The 26,996-nt window shown below is 45.7% G+C and overlaps 1 pseudogene; it reads left to right on the top strand.

The window, feature by feature from the left end:
* Positions 1-63: 63 nt before the first annotated feature.
* Positions 64-25,665, top strand: LOC120846699 (annotated as a pseudogene).
* The last annotated feature ends 1,331 nt before the right edge of the window (positions 25,666-26,996 follow it).

Below are 26,996 nucleotides of genomic sequence, written 5' to 3'. Positions count from 1 at the left end.
GTTGTAGAGCGGCGGGGCATTCGTCAGTGTCGTCAGCTGAGCTGACAAAAGGACTTCAGGCAGATGCATTCAAGATCAAGAGCCTTGTTCAGTGTGAACTGCTCGGGGACGTCACCAAAAGAAGGTGAGAATAAACTGAACAATCACAATCATTCCCTTAAATACAACTTGAAGGCCACTAATACTTCAGAAGAACAAAACTAATGTAGTAGATAACAGCACTAACATCAAAGCCAATTTTCAAAACTCACACAATATGTCTAGATTTTTAACTAAATGTTCTGAATGTTTCATGAAGCAAAGAGAATAGTGCAATACCTCACATTCGGTGGCCATGATTTTGACACACAGGTTGCGATATGTATAGTTTTGCGTTTAACCGTTATTATATTAAACTAAATTTAACTTTGATTGATTAATTTGTTCTTATTCTTACAGGAGCATCTTGTATAAATTGCAAGTACCTCCGCAAAGCTTTGCAGACAAGAAAATCTCGCCTGAAAAAAAGAACCTCCAAGACAGTCTCCAGCAGAGCCCGCAGACTCCGTGCTTTCAAACAAAAAGTTAGACGGCTGGAGTTTACACTCTTAAAAAAAGAAGGAGTCCAAAGGGAGTCACTGCTTCCATGACTCTCTTTGACACTTCACGACTCTCTTAGAGAGTCAATTTTTCGTGTGACTGTTTTGTGTTTTGACTCTTCCCCTTCTCAACGGGAGTCACAGGTCAGCAGCATTTGCCCTACCGAAAAAAAAGTATGAAGGCTGCTTCGCGGCGTCCAGCCGGCAACCCAAGCCCCGCCGTTTCCGTATGCACCTCTAGAAAGGGAGTCTGACACCATTTAGTTCAAAGCTCTGTCGACATTTTTTTTCAATAATAATTGTGCAAAAATAAAATCAAAAAGGTAAGGAAAAAAATAATGCACAAAGTTTCGTCGACATTCACTTTTCTCAAGAATAATCGTTAAAAAAAATGTTTTTTTTTTTTTTTTTTGCATCGAACCTGGGTTCGCTCCGTAAGAAGCGGGCATCTTTCCACATAGCTACACCTGCGAGTACTCGTTTTGAGAATTCGTTTTATACGAGATTCAACAAGTTTCGCGTCGTGCATATTATTCGAAACCGAATCCTGCGTCGGCATTTTACATATTTCTAGAACTGTCGTGGGGGTGCGTCTCTGGGAGGGAGTGAAGGTGCAGCAGCTTATTCAAGACTACACTCCGTTTCATACGTAGCATGCAACACAGTCAAAGCTAGCGCACCGGTTTGCATCGCCGACCGTGTCTACGTTCACCCCATAAAATAGTGCGTCCCCTGCGAAAACACTTTTAAAAAAGTCGAAAAATGTGCCTCCTTGGAGCTAGCAACTGTTAGTGGTGTTATGATTTCGACGGAGCACAACTTTTTTTCAATAAAAATCAAAAGATAATGAAAACTACTTTAAATTGTTTTCGTTTTCGTCCGTACGGCAGCAGCTGCGGGTTTTCGGGTTGTGTGGCACTGGCTGGTTTTGAGAAGATGGCGTCTTACGCAACTAGCTCAAGTACCTCTCCTGCTCAGATATTTTTGAAGATTCGTTGTGCGCAGACCTTGAAAGAGTGCAAGCAGGTGATCGCCAACGTGTACGCGAGTACAAGAACGCGTTTCCCGGAGAAGTCAGTCGTGAAGTTTTGGAGACGGTCAGTAACGACACCGGAGTGTGCACCCGTACTGTCGCGAAGTACAAGGCGCAGTGTCTATCTGGCAAGCTGGTGTCCCCGAAGCGAAGACCTCGCCATGTAGAAGTTTCGAGCACGGGGACTGTCAAGCATGCCGAATTCACACACAACGCCATTCGCCTGAAGGTGCATCGCAAGTACCCCGAGAGGGGGATTCCTACCTTTGACAGCTATTTCAAATTAAACTGTTCAGGCCGCAACTATTGTCGATTAACGTCCTATTCTAAATTTTGGGGCAAGGCTGCTATCAGTGAAATTCCTCATTCCACGCTGCACGAAAAAAAATAAATATAACTCGGTGCTTTAGGCAAATAACACTTGCAAAGCGGCAGAGCAGATGGTAGAAATGCGGCCTCTCGGCGACTTATAAATAAAAAGAAAGAAGAAAGGAGGAATTGAAATATTCAGTTCGGCAATGCGCACAATCTTGCACAAAAAATGTCTAAAAAAGAAAAAAAAAAGAAAAAAACTGCGCGTCTATAGTGGGTTCGAAGCACTGCCGCCGAGACATCGGTATCGCCAAAGCAGCCCTACCACTCGTCCACGAAACGCGCCCAGGAACACATTTTTTTTTTCTGTATTTTCATGCGCACCACTTCAGTACCTTTGACAGCTTTGCACGCTATGTATGAAAATGAGTATAAGTGCCCATTTCGAGAACCACACCACCACACTGCAAGTTGAAGCAACGCCGAAGGCTCGCGTCTCGCAGCGCCGCCTGTTGAATAACCATTCGAAGAGTTTGCACACAGTGAAGGTAAGAGCGCTCACACCGAAGAGCTCTCTAAAGCGCGATCCAAACCAACGCTTCTTTTTGCGCCTGTAGGTCGTGCGGCTGCGGATGTGACATATTTTCGTGACGTCGCGCCACTTCTTCGCTCCTTCCGGGCGCGCACAAGAAAGTTGGATAATTTCAACTTCTTCTCAACGCGCACAAAAACGCGCGGTGACGTAGTAGGACGCTCCTGTGTCCCGGCCAATCGGTGGAGGGCAAGCTAGTTCCGGCTCCGCGTTTCTCGCCGTCTGGCTGCCCTCTCCTGTTGGAAGAGAATAAAAAGGGGGGGGGGGTCCGAACACCCGGCTTCGAGAGCCGGCAGTTCGGACCCGCCGACCTTAGTTGTCGCCCGTCGTTCAGAGCTCACAGTCGGAGCCCGTGTCCAGGCCTGCGGATCGCCCTTCCCACGCCAGTGCTGCGTAGGCTAGCTGTTCCGGTCTATCTCAGCCAGAGTCTCGCTGCGGAACCACTCCGAGATCGTCATGGAGGCCAGTATGGTCAGGGTTCGCCGCTTCCGCCGGTCTTGATCCGAACTTCGCTGGTGGAATGCTCCCGGGTATCGCCATGGGCCACACCAGCCAGAACGGCTCTATCGTTCCTGCCCGGCCCAGCCTCGAGCAGCAGGCTCTTCCTCTTTCCTCGCCGGCTGGCCCCCGCTCGCGCCTCTCTCGGCCGTCCTCTGCTCCCAACGCCCACACACACTAGAATGAAATGTGGGTAATTAGAACCAAACTCTGCATGCTACAAAATCGTACGCACATTGCAAAGCCTTGTGTAAAATGGCGCCAGGCAACGAAGTGTACGTGGAAGAAGGATATTTACGCTTCGCACGAGATTTTTCTGAAGAAAAACTTTAGCATTCTGCTTTGTGCACGCCGTCACTTTTGTTACCAGACTCAGCATTAAATTTGGTTGCTGAAACAAACAAAATTTTTACTACGAAAATTCATTTTTTGAAAACTCGCTGGTTTAGAAGGTTTTGGTTGCAACCACGCATGCCGAACGGCATTAGGAGTGCCGGAACGGGCCGACGGGCCTGTCGCTTGAAGACCTGATCGCCCGATTCTCGACGTCATTGAGAAGCAACAATCGGCCCGATTGTTCCTATCGTATTTCCCTAATGTGGCTGTCAAAGCGACTCGTAATACAACTTGTATAAATATGTTATTTTGTCGAGTAGTCTGCAAAACGAGTTCGTCCGACCACTTTCCAAGCCTACACACATATTTTCGTTCACTCCCCCCCCCCCTCCCCCCCCCCCGCCCCCGACAGCTTCTGTAAAATTCACTTACTTGTTGCGTCGCACTGCAGTAATCCACTCCCAAGATCTCGAATGGAAGCTGGGGAAGCGGTGGAGTTCGACGCTTGAGTCACCTTCGCGACCGTGGCCGTATTTCATGCAGCAGTAGCAACGTTTATTTTTGGGGGGAACTCTAGGAGGTAGGCGAGATGTCGCAGGAACTTGGTGAGCTTATTGGAGGCGTGAAGTTGGGACTCACTTTTACAAAGAAATGGTTCCAAAAAAGCTCACGCCGGTCCGAAATGCAACGTTCACACGTGGTTTCTGGATGCGCCCGCCCGCAGCCCCGCATCATGGCCTACCCAGTTTCATTATTTTGCAGCCGCTAGATGGCGCAACGTGTAGCGCTAAACTGCATTGCAGGTTGCCTATCTCGTGGAGCGGTGGACAAGACGAGTTCTACAAATCGGGTGGCGCCTTGGTACCACTTAACTAGGTGGTGTGTTTTGCGGAACCCATGACTGCTAAAGTACCCATTACGTGCTGGCGCTCGTATTTGCACCCCGTTTGCTTTCACTGCGGGTGTTCGAATTCAGGTTCAATCCTCTGCATTGATGATGTTGCTTGCAAAGAGTTCTTTTTTTACTAGGGCACGAACTTTTTATACAAAATGCTGTATATGTTGCACCTATTTGCTAGCCCTCTGGCTGTAGTGTATTGTGAAGGTTGTGGGAAAAAACGCGCGTTAAGTAATTACAAAAAAAAAAATATATATATATATATATATATATATATAATGTAGTGTCAAGTGCCGTCCGAATGTCTTATGTAAAGCGAATTGTCAAAACGAGTTTTTCGAAGTTGTAGCGTAGCTTATTGGAAATTGTAGCATAGCTCGCCTCATAGGCAGCGTACCCGGATTCGATCCACAGTGTGGGCTTACTTTTTAAAATCTTTTTCTCGAAAATTTTGTTTCGTTGAGGCATTTGGCGATATTTACGTCATTTCTTTTTTACCATTAACACTGGGGAAAAAAAGAAGGATGTTGTCAACGAAACTTTGCTTAAAGGGGGCCCTGCAACAACCTTTTGACTGGTTTTTAATTTGCACCGAACTTGAGCGCACTGAACGTAGTAACTTAATCTTTTCTCAAATTTTGCTTTATTTTAAAAGGTATAGGCGATTTAGAATTACAAAAACAAACAAAAAATAACCTCCTTCATGACGTCGTAGGTCCTGGCTTGAGTGGCCGTGAACTAGAGGAGTAGTGAGGTCATCGAGGCGCTCACGGCTGCCGCACTCCGTGTCGACGGCTCGAGAGGGCGCCACTAAAGCACGTTCTGGATAGGCTGTATGAGGCGGGTGGCCAGGGCGGCTTGCATTGCATTTGCTGCGCGATTAAGGACTAATTTGGCATAACACTTCATTGGCCACAAACTACAGCAAACACGGTGTAAAGATCAGTTCAGAACGGGAGCCACTTCGCGCTGCCATACCGCCAAATGGCCAAATCGCCAGCCAAGCCCGCGCCGAAAGCCTTCGGAACGCTCGGAACCGGTCGAATCCTCGATCCGGTATACGACCGCAGCGCCGCCGCGTACGTCCGGGACCTTTCTACGCTCGCTGTTCGTCGGAGCCTCATCCCACAAGCCTTTTCTAATATGCGCCGTTTTTTCCGCCGCTTGGTGGCGGGTTTGTCGACGAGTCTTTTCTTGTTTCCGTACTTTATAAACTGCATTTGTTTCTTTTCTGATCTAAATTACCGAACAAAAACTACTTTCATACATAATGGAAACGGTTCGCGACACTTATATTTGGTATTGCGACTAAAAAAAAAGCTTTTAGCGGCTCTGACCAGTGGTAAGCCCAGGACCAAAGACGTCACATATTGCGCGCTTTCGGCTATGCGGGTCCCACTCGTAGGTGGAGGTGGTTTCCGCGTCTTCCGGTTAAAATATAACTCACAGATATTTAGTTACTCTCTCCGTGCCCGCTGGCTTGCTTGGACCCCAAGAGACGTGGAAACCGTAAAGATGGCAGGCGCTTAAATATGATTGCAGGGCCCCTTTAACAAAATGGTAAGGGCATCCCTTTCTGGAGGTATATGGGGGACAGCAGGGCTTGGTAGGGGCTGGACGCTGCTAGGCGTCATGTGCGACGGGGCAAAGTTGGTTAATAGTTTTGTAATTAGCAGCCGCATACTGTTGCCGCGAGGCGGCATGAATGTATGCGGGGGGTTGGTTAACGAGCTCCCCAGGAATACATGTGCTGTTCGACTTTCTTTCGGAAGGCACTTGTAGGCGCGGGTGGAGTGCCGTCGGACGGCACTGTAGACAGCCAAAAAAACAGACAACGAGGTGTTTCGAACAACTTTCTTGAAGAGATCATGAACTGATTTTTCAACTACACTCTAAAAAAAAAGGGAGGAGAAATGGAGGAAAAAGTGATTTTCCTCCCTGTCGCATACGGAAGGGAGGAAATCACACCCGTTCCTCCATTTCACCGACTTAGATGCAGCGCAACCTGGTGGCGCTTGAAAAAGGGACGAAAATTCCTCCCCCACGATCGCGGCGGCAGCGGCGGTTCGAACCGCCGCTGCCGCCGCGAACATGTTCAATGGCGGTGACGGCAACTTGAGGGATTGGTTACCGTCACCTAGATCAATCCCACTACTGCCCATGCGCGGTGCTAGGAGAGAAAAAGCGGAGCTGCGGGGGCTAGCGGAGGTATACTTGTTTAACAAAACAAAAAGCGAAGCGCGTAGCGCGGCGTGCGTCTCGCAAGAATCACGCCGTGCGTCTCGCAAGAATCACGCCGTATGTGCCCGCTTCGAGATCGCGCTTATTCATTGTGAATGAAACCTTGCAGCTGCGATAAGTACAGGTGGCGACTTATCACTGGCATGGCAAGTACGACTGCTTTCGTCGCGTTACTTGCTACATTACAAGTGGACATAGTGACCCTGGAGCGAGGGAACAAAAAAGGACGAACAGACTCGAAACTATCTATCCTTAACCAGCTCGCCTGCCTATTGGCTTTAACTTCAGTAACAACTAGGGCGCACAAGAAATAATCGTCATAAGCGTGGAACATTTTTTTCTTTAATCACGTTGTTGCTAAGATCGCTGCTCTATTCGAGTCGACACGTCTATACGTTCCTAGCCCCGTCACCTCCGCGAAAAACATATACACTTGAAATAAAGCGTACGTACCATACAGCGAAAGGTAATCCGTGCAGCGTTTATTTCAGTTCTGTGTAAAACAGAACAGCATATCCAGTCGATAGGAACGAGAACTGCGATGCGGCGAGCGACTGCCGTCCGACACACGTCGTAGTCCGTCAACACCGGGACCACGACCGGCTTGCGGGAACACGCGATATATTTTTTTTTTTTTTTAAACCTGATCTCCGCACAAGAAAGGACGCTGAAATGACGATTCGGCGAAGGAACGAAGCAACAAATCCGGGAGACAAGGTCAACAATTCATTCGGGAAGAGTCCACTTGGAAGAAAGGGTAGTACAGACATTCCATTCTGGTTGCGGGGCGAAGGGGGGGGAGGGAAGCCGGATCTGCGGCCTTGAAGGAACGGATGATCCAACCAAGCGGACGGTTCACCGCCGCTTTTTTAGTTTGTGCGGCATCTCCTGCTACTGTGTGCTACATATCAAATAACGCACTCGCAAAAAAAAAAAAAAGAAGGTAAAGTGAACAAATAATTCCGTCGCACTTTTGTTTTCTTTTATGCGGCCCACTTAATCCCTTATCTCGCGGTTTCTCTCGTGTCGCGAAACGAGCGCTGGCCGGCTGTAGCACACGACCAAGTTCACCCGGCGTCAACAACGTGAATCTCAAGTCTGCTCGTCGCAAATGTACTGGACGTACTTTTAAAAGAAGCAAGGAGGAACATAAGCTTACTATTAACGTTCTATTTAGATAGCGACATGAATACAATATTACTAACAATTGCTGTACAACCTTTTATTTTAGCTTTAGTGTCCAAAATAGTTGCATTGCGTTAGCTCTCGTAACGCTATATTCTGCAACGGGTTGCAAAGTTCTCTAAAACATGAAAACACGGCTCCGCTACGGTACATATAGCGGAGGCCATACCCATAATAGGGAGTTTTCGTAGATCGTTTTCGCCGTCCCGCAAGGCCCTTCGCAACCCGCTACGATAGCGGGAACTCCACAGTCAAGGCTACCGGCGCGCAGGCGCAGTAGCGGCTTCTTCGTTGCGGAACGCTTAGCGGAGGGGGCAGCGCGGTCTACGAAAACTCCCTAATGGATTGCTTATAGAGTTGCGGAAGTGACTGAACGATCTAAAACTCTCAACACGGGCTTTTTAACTTTTTGACTTGGGCAGCATGATCTTTTCAAGCGGTTGCGATACCAAAGTCATGGTTCGTGGGTCCTTATCGCTCCCGGCACTTACTATTTATAGGTAGAACGCTCCAGGTTAGAAAATTAAAACAATATTAAATTTCACTTTTACGGGTGACGAAGCGTGACCCAAGATATGTCCCCTGCTCTTGCAACGAGTCTTGTTAAAACCAGGAATATTTTTTGTTTGAAAAATTCCTTGAAATTCTTGTGCAACAATTAAAATTAATCATTCCCCCGCCGAAACTTAAAATAGATTACAGTGGCACTGCACACTCTAATCAAGCTATAGCTTGGTGGCAAATTTTAGCACCAGTGTACTGCATTTCAACACTGCATTGCCAACATGATTCTTCGAACTTATTAAAAATATATTCATTAAATTTTAGTTAATTAACCTAATGATCTACATTTGCTTTGATCAGGGTGTTGAATTAAGAGATAGGGGCTATTCCAAGAGACAAGTGAAATAATGTATGAAGTACGAGTAACATTCGCTCCGTCTCTCCGTGTTTATGCGACAAATGATGGCAGTCACCGGCCAAGTCGGATTCAAAAATAAGACTGCCATATATACAGAGAGTGCGAAGTTAGCGTACGTGTCGGTGCGTTGTTGCGTTTGTGGGGTGTTCTCCTTGTGTTTCGTGTATTCTGTATGATCGGTGTTGTATTTGCCATGGAGCGTTCAAGGGCGGGGGACATTGGAAAACAAATTGGCACTTCACCAACTTTTTTTTTTCTGTTTTGAGCGCCATCTGGTGGAAGTTATATGAATTACACGAGGGGAGAAAGTTTCATCCATTGGGCGCAAAAAGGTGGCGATTTTCCTCCGTTCTTAGGGGAGGAACGTTTTCTCCACGAGCAAAAATAGGTGGCAACTTTCCTCCCTTCCTAGGGGAGGAAATTTCCTCCCGTTTTGTAGGAGGAAAATTTTCTCCATTTGTAGAGCAATATATGATACACGCGAGTTCCACCTTTAAGGGAGGAAGTACTACTCCCTTTTTTTTTTAGAGTGTACTTCCTCGTCAGCTTCCCTCCTCAGTACATGAGCAAAGTGGAAAACCATGTGGTCGTATTTCACTGAAACCCAAAGTTCTGACAGCAGTCTGAGAGCCGGCATAGACAAAGCCCTACATAAATTTCTCACTTCACATTTTTGCAAGCGCTGACAACCATGAAGGAAGCGACGGGACAAGCGATGGCGGCCCTTTTTGCTATCGCTCAGCCGCACGACGAGGCACACTGCATGAAAGCGACAGGAGCAAGCGACCAATGTGATGAGCGACGTTTTCTAGAAATTCAAGAACCGAGCAGCGTTACCAGCGACAGTGATAAATCTCCGTCGCTGTTGCCGATGCTCGTCTCGTTGCTCACTAAATCGCTCACATGCGGTCCAGCCTTAATTGTCTGAAAGCGAGAGACACGTGCCACGAGCGAGTACCGCGCTGCCACTCACCTCCAAGTGCCTCTCATTTCAGGGCTACACTGCCATTTGCTTTCAAGTCCTGCACGGGCCTACTGCTCAGGCGCTTTGATGCCACTTACGAAACTAGCACAAACTTGTCAAGGGGTTTTAGGTGGGGTTAGCCATCCGGTGTGTTTGCCGCACCATTCTTTACGGTGCCTCGACTGTCCAAGGTCACTTAACAGTAACAAGTTGGGACGCCATGATGACAGCGGCACTTGTGCCTGCTTGTCTTATTCACTAGAGGTTTGAAGACCAACTGCAGACTCTCGACAGCATGACACTTTCGGTTTTGTAACATCATTGTTGCTTCCTTGGGACAACTCTTAATACATGGGAGGAACAAGATGGCAATTGCACCAGTGGGGAATACGTCCAGGCACTATGCCTGTACTAAAACTTGCTTGAGCAGCTGTTTATTTATGATTATCTTTAGTCTTGCAGCGTTACCTCCGAGGCGGGGTTTCCCTACTAGAAGAAAAATTTGACTGGGCCATAGGCAAGGCCAAACTTGACTCGCTGTGCTAATCCTGTTGTCTCGGTGCCTCTACAAGGGCGAAAACCTGGTCAATAGGAGTGTGACAGGCCAACCTTCCAGGCGTGACAATGTATGGCGCCGTGGGAAGGAAGCCCAGGAAACACCTGTCAAAGTCAATGCAATTGCAGGTGCGTGCCTTGCTGCATGTCCGCCTTCCCGGCTCTAAACTATGTAGAAATTTGCAGGTTCAGCATCATGCATTATATAGATTTTATAGACCATACGCGAAATAGCTCTTGACTATCATCATCATGCCGCTCGGAGCGAAATGCGGTGCGTTTTGATATCTTGAATGTGCAAATACCACTATACCTCGTCTCGACTCAGCATGAACTAACTGCGAAAGCTGTGCAAGCGCAAGCGGGTAGCCTTGACTGGAGGATGCAACCGCAGTATGTGTGCGTCCACAGGTTTCCAAAGTCAACGGCAGAAGCTTCCGAGGGTGTCCCAAGCATGCACCAGCAACTTCGGGAGGATACATGGGCACTGCTATCTTGGAAGCACTTTCCAAGATTAAAGAAAATGAACACAGTTGGCAAAAACTTGAGTCTTAAGGCCCGTTCACACTCTTGCAATAGAGTACGACCGAGAGAGACCATCTCTGTTAAAACTTCTTAAAAGTTCTTAGGACGAGGGTACATACTGGGGGCATTCTGGCGCCATCTATGCGGTGACCCTGGAACTGCATTTTACAGGAGCGAAGGTTTCGCGGAATTTCCGAGGTCAAAATTGTGTAATACTTGTAAGGAAGGCTTGTTTATAACGTTGACAAAAGTTTTTCGAGCCAAGAAAGAAAAGATAATGCGCAAGAGAAATAGTAAATATGCCGGACCGCCAAGTTTACACTGCTACCCAATAGATGGCGCCAGTGTGTCCTCTCGTTGTAAGAGGTTTTAAGGAACCCAGTTTTAAGAGGTCGCAAGAGTGTGAACGGGTCTTTAGAGAACCATGCAGTGAACGGAAAGCTTAACAGTTCATGCGTTCTTGGCATTTCATCAGGTTGTCGGCAGGCCTCTTCACGATGTATAATATGTGCATTACTTTGGTATCTGTTGATTTTTCTGGAAACAGGTGCCAGCAGGTACGGGCATAGACAATGGTAATTATATTCGTGCATCTGTACAACTTTTTTTATTTTATTTTAAAGCTTGCTATTTAGTTTTGAAAGAACTTCGTGGTTCCCATGGCGAAGTTGCAAACATTATATTGGTGCGCTCAAAACCAGTCCAAGGTCAGAACTAATGCCAAGGCATCTAAAAAAAAATAATGTGACCAGAAACAATGTCATTTATTATGTTGTCAAAGTAGGCCTCGCAAATGTTAGCCAAATCGGGTCCACTAATACCCACCCATGTAGGAGGGTGTCTTTAGTGCCCATGCTTGTTGTTAAATTAGACCTTGAACGTGATTCCTTACTACGTAGGACTTGCCTTACGAATGAGTTTTCTAGTTAACGGTGGTGTTCCTGTTAACAAACCATTGTATTAGGTAGGTAGAAAATAAGAGTGAAGAAGTGAACTTTGGTCTTTAATGGCAAGTAGGTTCATATGGAATCATTTTTGCTTCAGTGGAGGCTCAAGTATGCACGACACTGAAGGGACTTTCCTTTCAGTCGACGGAGAAAAGGGTACCAGAAGAGCCAGCGAGGGAAAGAGAACGGGACTTCTTGGTGTCAACGCCTTGCCACCTGCGTGGATGTGCCCCGAACCGTGCAGTTTTTGCCGAGGTAAACAATTTTGCCATTTGAAAGTTTTGCGTTTTCGCGGATAAAAAAAAAAACATGACTCACTTGCATGCCTTGCTGTAAACAATCCAATGCAGCACTGAAATTTGTGAGTTGTAGATAATGGTCACAGGTAGGATAGATAACCTCAACATTCTCAGAGTTCTGTGGACAAAGGGGCTGCCCAAAGATTACACAGCAAGATCGCGCCCCGCTACAGAGCACCAGTATATGTCGTACCATAGCCTCCTTTATACTGACAAAACCTGGCAGATTGCCACGAGAAGCGGTCGCCGAAATGGAAAAGGTGGAGTGGCATACAACTGACAAGAGTCTCGCCGCAGCGGACGCGAAACACGAAAAAAGTATGTTTTGGGTCCTCGCCACTGCATAAGCTGTGTGCTGACGTCCAGATTCTCCGAGGAATGGGTCTTTAATGCTCCGTACTACCAAATCTGTGGCCAGGCACTCTATGTCTCCGTCTTCGAACTGGCAGGCTTTGTGAGTTGCGAGGTGCTATGATCATACTCTAATGTATGTATGTATGTATGTATGTATGTATTTCTGGCGGCAATTGCCCTTTTTAACGAGCGTCTATAAAATAGACATGCCATTAAAGAAAAGAGGATAAAGAGAAAGATAATGAAAAGGAACTAGAAAGTCTGAGAAATGGTTCGTAGGCACTCTGAAGTATCACAAGTGGACTTTCCACCATGCCTCGAGCCTTCTCTTTGAGCACATCACATGTTCGTTCTCCTCCGTAAAACCGAGGGCCTGCTCAATGCGGGTGCCGACGTCTGTCGCAGGTACGATTGCCGGACACTCAAGGAGCAAATGTTGGATAGTTTCTTCTACCTCACCACATGCACTGCACACGGTTTCGGTCACGTTCACATCGTACCGATGCCTGTAGATGCGGGTGCGTAAGGCACCACCGCGGGCCTTGGCAAGGAGTCGGCTGCCCAGTGTGTTTCCACACCAGCGGACGGCAGCGATGTTGGTCTTGAAAGTCGCGTATAGGTGCATGCTGGAATGTTCTTCCATGTCGGCTCTCCACCGATTCGTCTCGGCGGTGTTAATTTGTCCTCTCACCTTCGCAACCCAATCTTTCTGTGTAGAGGGCTCGTCGCTCATCGAGAAGGCGCCGTACTTTGTCCCAAGTCGATTGGTACGCCTCCTCCATGTCGTGTGTAGGTTCTTTAAATGAATGTATAAAAAAACCCTTCGTGCCCAGCGATCTCCGTCCATATGTCGCAGTCGGGCGTAATACTCCAGCTTGCTGCTGGCCTCCCGTGCCTCAAACGAGGACCAGCCAAGGTCACCTTGTACAAGTTGATTAGGCACTCACCCGTGACATCCCAGCGCCTGGCGCCCGATCTCTCTTTGTCGTCGTTCAAGGTATTCCCTAATTTCGCTGGGGACAGATGTAACAGCATTGGCGAAAGTGAGGCCTGGTACAGCGACAGCTTTCCACAGTTCCCGGGTTATTAAATAACGGTCGCAGCTCCACAGGCTCTTTCGACGAAGCACATTGCGCTTTCTCAGTGCCGATGTCTTGAGGTTTTGGTGGTGTTCTGCCAGATAATCTGCTGAAGTAGTTAGTGTAACCCCGATATATTTGTACTTGGCACTAACAGGGAGCACAGCGTTCTGAATGGTAAGGGATTCAAGGCCCTCCATGTCTCCGGAGAAAAGCACAATTGCCGACTTTTTGGCATTGAACCGTAGTCGAAGTCGAGCCGCTTCTGTTTCACAGGCGATGAGCAGCACATTCATGTCTGGCACGCTATCAGCCATAACCCTACTGAAAAAAACCATTTGGCGCCTGTATGAAAATAAACGGGTCCATACCGGTAACAGTTTAGCCATACCGGTCACCAGTTTGCCAAAGGGGTCGCCCGTATGGCTCAAAGGGGTCCCCCGTATGAGCCATAACGTTCACCTATTTGGACAAACTGGTCATTTCTTTGGCAAAAGGGTCACTCGTCGGGGCAAATGGGCGACTCGTTTGGGCAAAGTTGTCGCACGTTTGCTCAAACCGGTGAACATGTTGCACCAGCGGGTGACCGGACCGCCAAACTGTACCGGTTTAATCAAACGGCTCTCGGGAGCCCGTTTGACATTGAACGTACAGATCGGCGGCCTGCACGCCTAGCGGTTTGAGCCGTGGCAGGCAATGTTTCCGGAAGGCTGGCTGATTTCAGATCGTCCGCGTAATGCAAGTAATTGTATTTATATTTTAAGTGCGCTGATGTGCGCTTATACTGCAACTAAAACGAACACATTTTTTTTTCTTTTTTTACGTAAACGCGCGACGCTGGTGAGCCGATATTTTTGACAGAACTTTAAAACTTTGTCCATCTTTTTTGCCTCAATTTTCTTATTCAGCTCGAATCTCTCTCGCAGAAGACGCGACCGCATGAAAGAATCTACTTCTAGAGTCCGTTTCACTTCATTTCAAGGCGCGGCGAAGGTAGCGCGAACACGTGCCTGCAAGAACGTCGAGCATTGCGAGAGCACGCCCGCCGTTGCAGCAGTCAAATTACGAGCTCGTGCTGGGTGCTTCTTTGGCTCGGGCGCAAGCCGAGCTCATGGCGGACGCCACTTCCAGCGTGCGTGCTGAAATGCACGCGTTTCGCCTGCTTTCCAAGGCTGCAAACGGGACGTGCAGTGTCAACTCCAAGAGAGAAGAAAAGCGCGTGTACAGCGGTCCGTGCACCCTCTCCCCTAGCATTGACTGCATTGCCACAAAAAGCCAACCGCAAGTTTTTTTTTCTGTTTTTTTTTTCCTCTTTTATAGAATGCATGAGGAGAGGGTGCGAGGGAGGGAGGTGGGGTGTCCCGGTGTCTTGCTCCTTGACCTCGCCGTCGTCCCCTTCCTCCTCTCTGGTCGGCTCTGTCACGTGACCAGAGATGGGGTATGGCACGCTCCACGCTGATAAGCATAGCCAGATCCGGCTGCGCGCGCGTTGACAGTCGCTTGTTTTCCGTTGCAACTTCGTTTGTCCTGCCTGCTCCGATCTGCCGCCTTTCCCTGCGGTCTTATAAGAATGTCTCTTGACAACGTAGGGGATGTGCACCAAATGTTCGAAAAGTCCTACACGTATATCGGCGACAAGCGATTCTTCAAAGAAGTCAGGAATTCTTGCGGTTTGACTGGGTTCGGCAAATGACAGCTTGTGCGCCGCATCGTGTTGAAACGTCAACGAGCCTTCCTTCTCGTTTTTGTGTTTGTGTGGTTGTCCTGCTTTGCCCGTGACGACAAATATCACGGATTACATCTGTCAAGGCCGCTAATATTATGGTAAGTACACTGCAAGATACGTGTTGGCAACGATTGACCGCTCTTCTACGCGTACTCTTTCAGGTTATCCGTAGAATTATGCAGCGCCTATTCACGCGGCAGCCGGGAGAATAATTTCCCCTTAAAGTCTAGCTGTATAATCTAGAATTACCTCGGTTCTTGGTTGCTTTGCAATCTTCTCAGTTGTATAAAAGCTTAACCTCGCACATATCACAGATCGCTTGCACGTTTGTACTTGTTGTCAGAAGAGGTAATAAACTTCGAAAAAATTTGAAAACAATCCTTTGTGTCTGTTTTCCTGTCCATTTGCAAGCACCTCCGCGATCGCATTTGTTCTACGTGTTTTCTCCATGTTATAAATACGTTTATGAGTTTCGGGACGTCTTAAGTAAGTTTAAAATAACCAACCTCCCAGACGATACCCATTTAGGGCTAGCAAATCCGAATGGCACGTTCAAACGTGTGGTCCCGTGCCAGGTCGAACGGGCAGCCGTATCCAACGGCACCTGTATCAAATGGGTACCGTTTCGAACGGGTACCGTTTCAAACGGGTACCCGTATCCCATAATCACGTTTGATTCAAACGGATCGACAGGTTTGATTCAAACGGGTCGACCAGTTTGAATTTCAAATGTTTTTTTTCAGTAGGGAAGGACAATGTCATCTGCAAACGCGAGTCCAGGAAGCCGCCAATCGACGACGTCTTCATGCAGAGTGTGTTGCAGGGAAAAGCCAACGCCCGTGCGTTCTAGTGCTCTCTCTATATCGGATGTGTAGAGCATGTAAAGAACATGTGACAGCGGGCAGCCCTGACGTAGTCCTCTGCACACCAGAACGTCATTAGAGGCGACCCCGTTGAACGTTGCCATCACGTGATTGCCATCATATAGGCGTTGTATTAAGCCTACCCAGGGTTCAGGCATGTTGAGCTGTTGAAGTTGTTTTAGCATCAAAGAATGGGGGACACTGTCATATGCCTTAGCAACGTCAAGAAAGCAACAGATGAGATTCCGCTTTTCCACCCGCGAGATCTCTATGCACTGCGTCAGGATGAATACGTTGTCATCAAGCCGACGATCTTTTCGAAAACCGTTTTGTAGTTCCGTGAGAACACCAGTACTTTCGGCCCAATAGGATATGCGCAAATTGAGAATGTTTGCAAACAGCCTGTATGCCACAGCTGTGACAGTGAGAGGGCGATAGTCACTCAATCGTTGTTTGTTGCCTCCCTTCTTGGGAATGAACGTGACTCGACCACGTCTCCAATCACTGGGAACTGGATCCTCTCCGCGAACTATGCGACTAAATAGGTGCGCCATTTGATCTCGTGAATCTGATTTTAAGCGCTTCAACACCTTAGCCGAGATTCCGTCCAAGCCCTGCGATGTATTCGCGTGTAATCTCGTGAGTGCGCGATTTATATGCACCCGCCCCACAAGGGTTACATATTCATCTGTAGAGGCCATCGATGGGAACGCTTCGTTGGGCCAGACTTGGTCATGTCTGTTTTCTGCAGGAATTTCCACATCAGAGCCAAACAGAAGGTAGAGTTGTTGCTCAAGCAGTTCTCCGACACTTTGAACTGGGCCTCCACTGTCATAATCAAGGAGCTGAGGAGCACTGTGTTTGCCATCTAGAGATCTCATATATCTCCAGAATTTTTCTACAGCTCCTTTTCCGCCATCTCTAATCTCTGCCATGACCTTGCATTCGTGTGTTTGTTTTTTTGCTTCCACAATGTCTTGCGTGATTGCCTTGTTCTTTCGCTACTCTTCCCATAGTCGTAAAGTAAAAGGACTCTTCCCAAAGGTCTTTACCGCTTGTCTGTGTCGCCGGTTAGATTCCTGTCGCATTTGAATTGCTTGTTTAATTTCAACATCCCACCATGGAACAAAGTTTCGTTTTCCTCCCGTCTTCTTTACGATGGAGTGCTTAGCAATGACTATCCTAAGCTCGGTTGCAAAATCATCATAGCTGCGGGCTTGCGCACGTCGAGTACTCTCTTCAAAATTTTGGACAACAATATCTATGTCTTCTTCGCCCAGTAGGGTTGTAACCTTGCGCGGCGTGCAGTTCCAAGTTTTTCCAACAGTACCAAAGTGCAGGAAGATGCTGTTGTGGTCGCTGCTGACACTGTACTCGCCCTCTTCATCCACAACCATTTTTTGAAGACGCCTGCCAAGTCTGTTTGACGCGAGTGCATAATCTATGCAGGTCCGATGGTCTCGCACTGTCCATGTATATTGTCCCTCACACTCTTCCCTTAGGTTCAATATTTCCAGTTCGAGATCCTCTGCCAATTGTCTCATCATACTGCCGCTGTAATCTTCCCGCATGTCTAATTCAACTAGATGTCCGTTAAAATCTCCCAATATAAGCACGGAGATGCCTCGATCCAATCTGTGGATATCTCGACGAACACAGTCAAGGACGTTTCTATTGTCTTCGTAATAGCTGCTTCCCACAGAAATGTAAATGATGCACACAGCTGCCAATACGTTGCCAATTTTTCCATGCACCCATAGGTGTTTCCGGCAATCTTCCGATGTTCGAAGCCATGGTTGTCCATTACTGGACCAAAGGAGTCCAATGCCTCCACCTCGCCGCTCTCCTTCAACTCTATTACGGCCAGTCCAGCACCTGGCTGGGTCTATAGGGGGTTTTTCCATGTCTCGCAAGTGGGTTTCCGCCACGCCAAATAGAGAAACACCCTTATTGCAAAGAACCGCGTACAATTCATGCCACTTTCGCTGCCGCCTTGCACCATTGACATTCAAGAAGCCTACCGCCACACTTTGCTTTTTTCTACGGCGTGTTGTTAGCCTCGTCCGATTCGGAACGTAGACGTGATCGACTTCGTCTTCCGTTCCGAAACCCCGACTTCCTATCTCCTCTTTCGGTACAGGTCCTCCAACTGTTGTCGCACCACTTGGTGCACGAAGTGCATCACCTCCATCGATGGAAGGGCAGCAGGGTGCCGAGGGAAGTCCCCGGTGATCCAATGGTGAGGCCGGAGGTCCGGCACTGGAGGAAAATTGTCGGTCAGTTTGGCTTCCCTCGTGGGTGGCAAAAGATGGTTTGCTGGGTGACAGTTGTAGCCTTCTGGGAATAAGTTGTTCAGCATCTTGTCGCACCCAGAACGAAGGCTGTCCCTGTGATCCATTTCCCTGTGAAGGGGTAGTGTGGAGCATTGTCTTTGTGGGTGTACAAGCCACGTCGCACCGGTAGTTGGAGGCCGCATCTCGAGTCCCGCCACGGATGGGTATTCCTTCAGGTACTCCGGGGAATACCCCAGGCCGATCGTAGTCGGCGTTTGATTGTATCCAGAGTCGCTGGTCATCACGTGTGGTCTCATGTTGGAACGAGAACGGGGTGCGCCCGGAACCAGTTCTGTGTAGTCGCTTCTCGCAGCTGACACGCGATGGACTGGTGTCTGGTTCTTCCTGTGCCTGTTGTTCATTGACCGGCTTTTCTGCTTGCTCCAACGTGACCGGAGCCCTAAAAAACGGCTTGCCACGGCCCCCAGCCGGTTTGTGACTATTTGTACTCCTAATTGCCGATAGTGAATCCCATCTGTCTGGATTGCATTTGTATTTTCAAATTCTAGGGTAAAGTCTATAAACCGTGCTTTGATGTTTTTGCACAGCTGTTTTAATTTAACGTTAAGCAGCATTATCTCAGCTTGCAGTTGCTTGCCTCTGCTGCGAATCTCCGGAACTGAGCAGATGGCAAGTGCGTTTTTACGCTTCGTCCACTTCAGTCTCAAGCCTTCTATTATAGCATCTGATTGACCACCTTGTAATATCTCGTTCATACCCACATGGAGGATGTACATACGAGGAACTTGTCTTGCTCGCTCTTCGTACGTTTCAATCAGCTCATGAATCTGCTCGAGCGTTCCATCTCTGTTCAGTATTATTTCCATACTCCGGTAATCTCCGACGTCTTCAGAAAGCGCTCGAGCAAACAGGGCCACATTGCTGTCCTTTTTTTTTTCAGGGAGAGGGCATTTTTTGTTTGCATTCTTAAAAAGGAGGGTTAGACTGTTATGATTAAATTGGTGCGGACAACCACTAACAAGCTCTGTTTGATGTCGCCAGGGCCTACGCTCTTCTTATCGATGCCGATCTTCGCAAAAGAAAACAAGATAGGGGAAGGGACAAGAGCGGAGGAAAGCCGTGCCGTTTGCGTGGTCGATGTAACTACTCATGCTAAAGATAAATCACATGCAAGTATGGTTGCTTAAGATAAATCTGTTTGAAAGGGTGTCTTCGCTATGTCAATCTGTAAACATATTTTTTTTTTAAAGCTGGATACCAAGTGAGATGAATATCATCCGCTGTCTTCTCAACTGGTTATTTCAATATTTTATTAGGAGTACTTGGCCAGGACTTCAAAACAAACCAAAGACCAGATTCGGGCTCATGTTGGAAGGCGGTTCTTTCCTGCCAAACTTCAGAAACATATATCTAAGCAAAAATGATAAACAAATTACTATTAGTTTTAGTGTCCCACCATTTCTACATGCAAAAGATGCCTATATTGGTACAGCAGACGAAATGTTATAGGATACTTTGTAGTGCAGAGATGCATTATTTTGTTACTCAGATGGAAAATTGTGATGATTACTACAATGTAGTAGGCCTTGTATATGAAGCATTCCCTCACATGCGCACAGATGTTAAAGCAACCTTTAAGCCCTCTCTAAATTTCATCGTGGCTTCCTTTCGTTGCAACTAAAAAGGGAGCACATTAAGACAGGGACAAGAAAGGAAGAAACAAGTGCTCACTACCAACTAGTTTATTCAGAAAAAGTCTTCCCTTCCTTCCTTGTCAATGTCTTAGCGTACTCTTTTTTTTCATTGCAGCCACGAAGGAGCTTGCCCAGCAAAGAATTTTGCAATGCTTTCTTTAACTGTACTAGACAGTCTCAGTAGATAAGCCCCAGTCTTGCCTAGCACCTAGCTTATGCAAGGTGCTGCAGAACAGGTTCAGCTAGACTTGGTACCCTCCCCTCTTTCCTCAGTAGAGACCACGCGCCTTGTGCTTCAAGTGCTCTCAGTGCACTTACTTATTTATTATTTACGTTCCCTTTGAGCCTTAAATTGATATTCTTTTAAAAGCAAAAGCAGACAATAGCAGCAGCAGCCTCCCCCACCCCTCCACTCTCTATCTCTCTCCATGGGAATATTTTAGGTTCCTCCTGATGGCTAAAATAATTTTGAATGCAATAGTCTGCGTTTTTATGGTGTCCATCTGTAACCTGATACATCATCAGGGTGTCTACCAACCTGAAATTCTCAGGGAAATCGTAAAAAAATTGGCTTCTTCAGGGAAAATGACCACTGAAAGTGGAACGGGGATACGGAGCAAAGCTTGACGGTTGCGCATGGGCACGACTATGCTGAATGTTTCCGAATTATGATCCTTTGACCCAGAAGTGGTCAGGAAGTTTTTATCAAAATAGTCAAGGGAAATTCTAGAAAAGTCAAGAAATTTGAAATCAGTAATTTGGTAGACACCCTGATGCACCGGTTCCACCGTACGACCTTCACAATCAAGTGAGAATTCGGGAAAGCGAAATATAGAAAGGCAGCAATGGGCGTCTGCCTCACTTGCCTTCACTCTGCTGCATGGACTTCCCATCTATGACACTGGGCACTTAACATGTCCTCGACAATTTTACTTTGCTCACCTACAACTTCGTCTGACTTGCAGAACCTATTTCTTATCATTGGCTTTTTTTTCTCCGGACCCAGTAAAAACTTTCGGGAAACTGGCATTACTTTTCACTGGAAAGCACCCATGGACATCTGGCAGGATGTGCGTTGTCTGCGAGGACCTATGAATCGACATCCTGGACTTTTCAGCAAAAATCCCTCGGGTATTAGTCATGTACCGAGCATAGAAATGTCAGTATGTGGGGGGGAATCGACGAAGCACACTTTTTGTGCTTGAGTACCTCATGGGTAAAAAAATACAAAGATTTCGGGAAGAGCTGTGAAAGTTGTGACAGCACTCGGAGCAGATTCCTAGAACAGGGAAAAAGAATTACCAATAACGGTTACTGTTTTAATGTTTTCCATATGTATTTCGTGAATATTCCAAAGGTTTGTGTGTTCCATTGTGTATCTAAACTTCTGTTATGTTTTTTTTGTGCATCTGTTGATATGAGGATTCAAACCATAGAAGAAGAAACTGAAAAAAGAAAAACAAAGCTTTGAAAAAGCAGCAAGTAGGCAAACAAAGCTTTTAGGAAACTTGTTGTCATTTTTTTTATTCTAATTTAATCCTCAACACCAAGCAGGCAAAGCAAGCCTTCACGAAACTTGTCATTGTAATTTATATTCGTTCTTGTTTAATAGTTATACCAGTTTTGTGTATTAGTATTATTTCTTACGATGTTATTTGTTTAGTTATTGTGATAAATCCACTGTGATAAGCCGAAGCAGGCTTTTGCGCCAATATGTATCACATTAGTTTCTAATAAAGTAATTGTTTCAAATACTTGTGGCTTGTTTTGCAGTACCTGCATGGTAGGACTCATGAAGTTGCATTTGCACAAATGGCAGTGATATGAGCTGAGAGAAAACAGCTATCTTTATTGTTAAATTTGAAGATTCCTCCAATTTATTGCCACCCACCGGTCCACTCAAAGCAGGCATGAAGCAACAGAACATGCTCGTTCACACCAGCTCTTGCCAATAGTCTAGACATGTGATAAAAAAGATATACAACCTATTGTAAATGATAAGTAAATCAAACTAATAAATAGTTAAGCTGCCGATTAAAATCAAACTTTTACTTTTTTTTGTTGTGTGCAAATTCCAATGTAACAAAACAATGCTGTCCTGGAAGCTTCTGTTGTGTTTCATGATACATTTTAGAGCAGTATTCAGTTCACCATAGTTAAGACCATCATCATTCATTTTTCCATGTTTCAATACAGGAAAATGTTAGATATCACTTCTGCATTTCGACGTTTACACTTGCAGACAATTGATGTTACCGCTTCTTTTAGGTGGAACCGAAGTTTCCATTTCAACTTTTATACTTTCACACAGTTGATGTTACTACCTTTGTTTTAGAGAAATTCAAGTTGAACCTCGCAGGCGGCAGGAAGTCTCCTAACGATCACAATGCCTCCCTTTGTTCGACAAACTGATACTTGACCCGAGCTGCTATACTCCAGACAAAGTGAGAGTCAGCACTGGCTATCTTTCGGAGAGTCGCTCAAACACTCCAATGACTTTTTTGCGATAGGAGTCAGGGGACTCTTCATAAAAGGAGGGTCCTCACATCTCTTGTTAGAGAGTCACGGGGATTAGCAGGAAGGAGTCGTGTGACTCTTTTTCTCCGTTAGATAAGAGTCGTTAAAGAGTCGCAGCTGACAATGTCACCTGGAGTCGCCCATACACTACGATGACTCCAGTGTGATGAGAGTCGCAGGACTCTTTTTTTAAATAAGAGTCAAGTGACTACAAACTGGAGTCGTGGAGGAGTCAAATCTGTAGCGCGCAAAGACCCCCCACAGGGAGTCCTGGCGACTCTCTTTAAAAAAAGAGTCGAGGGACTCTACAAACTGGAGTCGATTCTGCGGCGCGCCAATACCCCCAAAGAGAGTCATAGCGACTCTTTTTTTTTAAAGAGTGTATGGTGAAGAGACTGAGCAACAAAATTGCCAATATGAGGAGTGCAAGAGCTGCAACTGCAGATAATGTTCTACAGCAGAGGCTGGAATCCTTTTCGCCAAAGCAGCAACTGACTGTAAGGCAATATTTTGAAGCCGCAAATCGAAAAGCACACAACGCATGGCTTATGACAATGAGTGAAGGCTTGGGTGCATTCTGCTGGAAATGCGAACCCCCGAACTTTATGACTATATCCGAAGACAGAACATCTTAGTACTTCCAGGACAAAGCACAATCCGAAAGTAGGTGTCTAATTATTTATTTATTTATTTATTTCAAATACTGCCAACCTTTGCGGGTTATAGCAGGAGTGGATACAGTAATACATCAAACAAAATACAGGTGACACAAGAAAGTATGCATAGAACAATCATTCTCACAGGTGCAACTACTCGTCAGCGAACCAGTTCACCAACTTTTCTTCAAATTCTTCAACAGATGTGACGTCCGAAATAACACTTGGGGGTAATCTGTTCCATTCTTCTATTGTTTTGACAAGAAAAGAATATTTAAAAATGTAAATATTGGGCATAAATGGGTCGACTGACAATTCATTGTTTAGTCGTCGAGACCGTCTTCCAGGAGATCTGATATAAGTTTGCGTGTCAATAATAAAATTATCCTTCTTAGCGTCTTGGCGCTAAGGAGGATAATTGGGCTTCCCTCAAAATTGCCGAAACAGACTCGTGTCTATCGTATTTAGAAAAGATAAACCTTGCTGCTAGCCTTTCAATGCGCTCCACTTTATCTATTTGAGTTTGTGCGTAGGGGTCCCATATTATCGATGCATATTCCAATGTCGGGCGCACTGGAGTTTTATAAACGTTGGTCCGGATATCGGAGTTCGTCCCTCTTAGAGATCGCCTCATAAAACAAAGTTTCCTATATGCTGAATTACATACATTTGTAACGTGCGTATTCCAGCTGAGATCACCCGAGATAGTAATACCAAGACACTTATTAGTGTTAGAACGTTGCAAGACTACACGATCTATTTCATACAAAAATATCGACGGAGACTTCGTTTTGGTTATGCTTAAGAGAGTAGTTTTATCAAAATTAATTCGCATATTTCATTTTTCACACCAGTGAAATATAGTTGTCAAGGAGTCATTCAATAATTCTTGATCACCTACAGTTACTACGGGAATGTAAACCAAATAATCATCAGCAAACAAACGCACTTCTACAGCTGGGTCGATATCTTGAGCGATATCGTTAACATAAACTGAAAACAAAACTGGCCCCAAAACAGATCCTTGGGGTACGCCAGACGTGACCGGTAAAACAGATGACGCATGACCGTCAATTTCAACGTACTGTGTCCTATCAGATAAGTATGATTTAATCCAGAGAACCAAGTTCTTATCAACACCAAGAAGCAATAACTTTTCAAGTAACTTTGTATGCGTGACTCTGTCAAATGCTTTAGATAAGTCGATAGATACAACATCTTGACAAGGAACATTTAGCACTTTTCCAAACTGATGAGTTAATTCAAACAACTGGGTGATAGTCGATAGCTCCTGCGAAAACCGTGTTGTTTATCATAAAAAAGGTTTCTGTCTTCTAGAAAATCAACGAGATGTTTAGAAATGCCATGTTCGAGCATTTTGCAGGTTGTGATGTCAAAGATATTGGCCGGTAGTTTTTAACTTCAAGATGTTTGCCCGATTTGTGAATGGGTACAACTTTGGCAATTAACCACTTCTTTGGTAAGCAACATGTATTTAGCGACTGTTGAAAGATAATGGTCAAAAAACGTGAAACCGGCTCGCAGTACCGCCTCAGGAACTCATTTGAGATTTTATTATAGCACGGTCCACATAAACTTCTTTTATAACTTTCTGCTCAGGGGACAGATGTTGCCAAAACTTATGAGGCGACGTTTTTAAAATCCTATTCATCGTATTTGCAAAGAAGTTAGTTTTGGAGTCTTTGAGTTTCTTTTTCACATCACGGCTTAAAGAACTAATTGCTAATAAGTTCCGGTGCTTACACAGTCTCTTACGTTTTAATCTGCGGTTTAAGTGGATGATATAACGCGTGACCCAAGGATTTGTCTTATCAATCTTTTATTCTCTGAGGAACATACGCTGTTAGACAGTAGTTTACTGCTTCCTTAAAGTGATTCCAGAGGCTTTCAACGTTAACGTCCTGGCGAAAAGAATCGAGAGAATAATCCAAATAATCTAAGACAGTTGTGTCCTCAGCTTTTTCAAAGTTGTAAACGAGTGCCGTATTCTTTTTTTTTTTTTTTTTCTGAGGGGCAGCTTTGGATTCAATGCGAAAACGCTGCAAACCTCGAAGAAAAAAACATCTGTAATGAAGCCTTTCAGGGGCCACGGCGGATTGGTAATTGACGGAATGAAACTTTCCGAGCACTTTCCCGTCGACGCAGCTGGGAAATTTGCTGGCTTTGTAGACTTGGGCCCCTACACGGTAAAAAAAGACGAGCGCCTTGTGTCCGAATACGGCCTTGTAGTCATGTTTGTGCCTCTAGTGGGGACCTGGGCTCAAGTTTTAGGCATGTTTCCCACTCACGCGAACACTAAAGGAGAGCTGCTAGCTAAGATTATTCTTGAAGCTACCGTCTCAGCCGACAAATCAGGACTGTTCGCCGACTATATCACGTGTAATGTTGCGTCGTGGGATCGACAAATGTGGCGACTGGTGGGCGTGAAGGCGACTTCAAAGGAAATAGTTGCGAAGAGACTGCGTCTATTGGACAACAAGAGGTTGCTCTACTTCGTTTCAGACTTCCCTCACCTAGTGAAACACTTTCGCAAGAGGCTTCTCCAAACAAGCTTCGACACGCCAGGTGGACGGTAAATCAATAGTTGTACAATAAATGAGCGCATATTTTAGTTGCACCTATTTTTTACTCGTGGTAGTGCGTCAACTAGTTAGAATTCGAGGAAAAGCAATTAGTACGTCGACAATTGAATCGAGGTTTAAATCTGGCAGAAGTGAAATGAGTTCTTCAAGACTGACTCTAGTAAATCCGTGTGGAATAATCTTGAAGCAACTGGTGAAACAAATCGTCTTATCTTAATAATGGGCATCACAAGCATTGCTATTGCACTAATTGTCAAGTATTTTTATTGATAGTTGAAACAGCTTGACAAGATGATTTAAAAAGAATCTAACAATAGAAAATGTGCGGTATGAGTGTTTTGACAGTAATAAGTAATTCTGACTTGCTACGACATCTGATGTCTCTGCTGCACAGGGGCAGTATTTGCGAACCTGTTGTCTCTGCCATCATGCAGCAGCGGTCAAAATATTTGTGTTTATTAACACTGCGTCGTGTTTCTGCCCTAAGGACAGAAAATACAAAGGATCTAGAATCTAGTCTTTGCTTTCTTTTTTATTCTCTTATTTCAGACCTCCCTCCAGCCCCTCCGAAATGCTTTAAAGCTAGGCGCAAACAATATAACGATGAAGGCAATGCCTCGGCTGACTAAAACAAATTTATAACCAAATAATTGTGAAAAGATTCGAGTGACTTACGCTTTTCAGCTGTTTGACTCAGAGACGTTTAGAAACCTTCGCTTTTACAACCCGCAAATTCAGCAGCTCCGCAGAAACATCAATGCCACACTGCAGTTTCCAGGTTTGCATTTATAATGTTAAATTGGTATTTTTAGATTTGCATCTTCAAGAAGTGTTTCACTTTTTGAGACGACAAAAGTGTCTAAAGCAATTTACTCTTTCGTTGTTTCCTCCATGAGCGAGATTGTATGTTGTGAGTTGACCTCTTTCAGTGCCCGGATATACTTACTTCTATCTTTGACAATTGTTCCTCTAACGGAGCTTTTATTTCTTAGAAACTATGTTACTGTTTCTGAATGTACGTTTTCTAAACGCGGTTCAATTGTTGGTTTTCGGGATGATTAACTCCCTCATCTCAATGACTACGGCACGCTTCTCAGCTGAAGCTTTAAGAGATACCTCTCCTTTAGTACAAGAGATTATAAAGTACTTGGACTAACGTACAGATTGGGAGGATCACGCAGAAAAAAAAAAGTTTATTCAGCTATATGACGGCAGAAGGGCTCAGGGTTGCAATTCCAGTACGTTGGAGCTTCTCAAGTCTGTTCATTCAAAGTTGGGGTACTCGTTCATAATGACATCACGATTAAGCCAGGATAAAATTGAGG

This window comes from Ixodes scapularis, unplaced genomic scaffold, assembly GCF_016920785.2.
Source record: "Ixodes scapularis isolate PalLabHiFi unplaced genomic scaffold, ASM1692078v2 ptg000044l_1__unscaffolded, whole genome shotgun sequence".
In the NCBI taxonomy this organism is placed as follows: domain Eukaryota; kingdom Metazoa; phylum Arthropoda; class Arachnida; order Ixodida; family Ixodidae; genus Ixodes; species Ixodes scapularis.
This window is presented reverse-complemented; position numbering and strand designations above follow the sequence as displayed.